The sequence below is a fragment of the Heliangelus exortis genome, chromosome 12, assembly GCF_036169615.1.
Source record: "Heliangelus exortis chromosome 12, bHelExo1.hap1, whole genome shotgun sequence".
In the NCBI taxonomy this organism is placed as follows: domain Eukaryota; kingdom Metazoa; phylum Chordata; class Aves; order Apodiformes; family Trochilidae; genus Heliangelus; species Heliangelus exortis.
The window spans coordinates 3,207,379-3,211,035 of record NC_092433.1 but is presented as its reverse complement, the minus strand read 5'-3'; the positions used below and the strand labels follow the sequence as shown (position 1 = coordinate 3,211,035).

Genomic DNA, 3,657 nt, shown 5'->3' with positions numbered 1-3,657 from the left:
ATCAGGGACTGACTTGCTACAGGTCATATATTTGTACAATATGTGAGTATGCACTCATATTTGCACTTGTACAACTAGGAGTATACTGAATGTAACCTGCTGTAACACTGTAAAACAAAACTCCTAAGCACAACCTAACTTGCAAAGAGGATAAATAAAGAAATGTTATTTAAACCTCAGGTTGTTTTACTAGATACAAGTACCTGCTTCCCTTGGAGCTAAATAAGGAAGCTGAGGTAGGGAAAGTGAGAGTGCAAGGGAGAGCAAGGATGAGGAAGAGACTGAGAGCCCTGGGGCTGATCAGCCTGGAGAAGGCTGAGAGGGGATCTGTGAATGTCCATCAAGAGCTGAGGAAGGGGCCAACCTCTTCCCAGTGGTGCCCATTAATAGGACAAGGAATAAGGGGAATAGGAAGTTCCAGCTCAGCAGGAGGAGAAATTTCTTGAGTGTGAGGCTGACAGAGCCCTGGCCCAGGCTGCCCAGGGAGGTTGTGGAGTCTCCTTCCCTGGAGCCATTCAAACCCCACCTGGATGTGTTCTGTGTGACCTCCTGGAGGTGACCCTGCTCTGGCAGGGGGGTTGGACTGGGTGATCTCCAGAGGTCCTTCCAACCCCTGGCATTTTGTGATTCTGTGTTTTCTCAGGGAGGGACTGAGTGATTCTTTAAGTATTTTATGCTCAGCTCCCCCATTTCCTTACCTTTAAGAGAAGCTCTGAAGACTTGCAGGGCCAGAGCAGGGTGGGACAGGGCCCCCTGGCTCTTGCCCTGCCCTGCAGCCCCCCTGGCCTTGTCTGGGTGCATTTGGGTGCCTCTGAGGAGGGGGTTTCACTGCCCTGCTGAGCTCCCATGTTAAAGTTTTTCATTGTGTTTATTTACAACTTCCCCATGTTCTGTTCTTGGCCCTGGGCTAAAGCCTTACACTCACCCCCTTGCTATGTGTTTTTAAAAACAATAAATAAGGGTTTTATTTAAATATGAGCTGTCATCTCTGTTAAAAAAAACAAAAAACAAAAAAAAAAAAACAAACCTCAAGACACAACAGATATTTCATGAGCATTATTCAGGCTTAATGACAGTTTACACATTGTTTCCACTACCCTCCTCCTAGCCCCAAACATCATTTCACTCCCTCATACCTGTCCCTGTGAAGTCAGTTTGAGGCAGTGACACAGCTGTGTCCCACACTCACTTACATTTGGGCATTACTTACTGGCCAGATCTCATTAGGAGGCCAATTAATTAGGGTGGTAGGGCTGCATTAGCCATTCCCTGTCTGGAGAATGCTTCCTTTCCCAGCTTACCTGTTTGCAGGATCTCTGGAGAGGCCCTTCCTGCTGCCCAGGGCTGGGGGCTGTCCTCCTGCTCTTGCAGCTTGGGCTCTCTTGAAAACCAAAAGTTTTAGGAACATGAGCTGGATGGAATGTCTGGGTTGAGCTGCACATTCCTAATAAAGGTGCCATTTTTCAGTCCTGGTCTTTGGTGCTGCAGCAGCTCAGGGTTAGTGTGGGCTCTGGAGAACTCTGCTCCCAGCTGAGCAATGATGTGCATCAGCCCCCTGAGCCTGGCTGCCATGAGGGGCTCTGGGAAGCTACAAAATGCCCAAGCTCATGGTCAGTAAAATGCCAAGTTGAGCCCAGGAGCTAATAAATCATTCCAGAAGCTGAGCCCCCCAAGTCTGACCTTCTGCAGTGTGATTTATATCTTGTATAGGGTTCTGAGTGATGATTCCACTGCAGGAAGCAAAGTGCTCTCACAGCCAATTTGATGGCATGACAGCAAAATAAAGGCCAGAATTCATCTCCCACAGTAAAGAACAAGCTACCAATTAAACCACATCACATTGCTCTGTGTGTAACTGAGGCAGGAACTACACATTCATGCTAATTTCCTGCCTGATGGACTTTAATGTACAAAGTTAAAATAATATGAAACTTCACACTTCTAGCTGTTAAACTGAACTGGAAAGATAAAAAGGGCTTTTCAAGAACTCAGATTTATGCTGCTTGGATTAGAAATGCAGCAGCCTGCATTCCCCTGAGTGTCCAAAAGGTGGACAGGGAAATTAAAACTCCTGCACCTTCATATGCTGTTACCCCAACAAGCCCCAGAACACTCACCTGTCAGGCAAACAACAAGGCTGGAGCTGTGCACAGCTGCAGCACACAGCTCCTGCTCAGGTGGTCTTACAAGCCTGGAGCTGTAGCCATTATGTGCAAACTTTGTGCTTCAGAATAGTTAAGATCCACCCCATATGCTGCTCCTGGTGTTAAGCAAAGCACCCAAAGCAAAACAAGAAAACCAACCCCAAAGGCAAAAAACAATAACAACAACCCCAAAACAACACCCCAAAACCCTCTACACCTGCCATGTCCAGCCTGGCAGTGTCCCCAGAGCTGTCAGTCTGCCCTCAGGTGGTTTCTCTGCCTGACAAGTGAGCTGAAACTGAGCAGACCTTATCCCAGTGACCAACACCACTGAGCACAGGGCACACAGTGGGTCAGCTACAGGCACAGCACCACACACAGCAGACAGGCTGAGTGCCAGGGCAGCCTTTGAAGCAGGTACAGCAGGTCTGCAGGATTATATATATATATATATATATGTATGTATGTAGGTATATATATATTTTTTAACTCTGTATTTGCTTTTATAACAAAAAAAATCCTGTTAGAGATACCAAGTCTGAGCCCAGGACCAGCCTGTATCCCACTGCACAGAAGCAGCTGGGTCAGTGATGAGGTGGGGACCCCCAACCCCCCGATGAGCCCCTGGGAAGGGCAGCAAGGGGCACCCTGAGCCACCCCCTGGGGTGCAGCACTGCCTGAGCCAGAGGATCCCCAGGGCAAAGCCACAGCACTTAGCAACCAGCCCCAGCAGGCTGCAGCACAGAGGATTTTTTTTTGATTGTTTAAATCAAAAACCAAAGAGAAACAAATCAGCAGAGAACACACAAATAATAAATAAATGGAAGGCACACAGTCACCAATCTACTGTGTTCACCCTTCAGAAAACAAGTAACAAGAAGCAGAAATTAATTAACTGATGCTGTGACCCTGGAACTCTGCATCTTTAGCTTTAGTAGATCCCTAGTGTTAAAATTCCGTGTTCCTTCAGCAGGCAAACTGTCCAGCAAGGAAATTTTCTTTATTTCTGTCAGAGGGAAAAACACTGTGCTGGAAAAGGAGGTTAGTTTGGAAAGTATTAAAGAAAATAATAAAACAAACCTTCTGTTTTTTTCTTGGTTTGGGGTTTTTTTGTTTTTGTTTTTTCAATCTTTCTTCCAAACAGATGGTTAAGTTAATGCACATGACCTCTCCTTTTAAAGGGACAGCTTTACAAACAAATGGCCAATTTTGTGAAGCAGGACAGAAATGTCTTCCTGCAGGCTAGAGTTGGGCAGCTGGATAGAAATGTGTTGAAGAAACTTAGGATTCAACAAAGTCATTCTGCACATGATCTAACTAATGAGACCATTGCAATGCAGTCCAGCACAGAAAGGTGGGTATTGCAACTACAGAAAACAGGCAAAGAGCCCAAGCTGGTCACTTTTCATAGCCTGAGCAGCCCAGTGCCAGCAGGAGCAGGGAGTACAGAGGGATCTGCAGTTCAAGGCCTGGCCCTGAGGCTCCTGAGGCTCCTGACACAGTGCTGGGGGCA

The 3,657-nt window shown here is 46.7% G+C and overlaps 1 protein-coding gene across 3 annotated transcripts in view; it reads left to right on the top strand.

The window, feature by feature from the left end:
- ACAD9 (acyl-CoA dehydrogenase family member 9) overlaps window positions 1-174 on the top strand; it is a 23,636-nt gene extending 23,462 nt beyond the window's left edge. For all 3 annotated transcript variants that reach the window (XM_071755455.1, XM_071755456.1, XM_071755457.1), the window contains one exon: window positions 1-174. This exon is cut by the window's left edge and continues 135 nt beyond it. The gene's annotated coding sequence lies outside the window, so the exon portion shown is untranslated.
- Window positions 175-3,657: the final 3,483 nt, after the last annotated feature.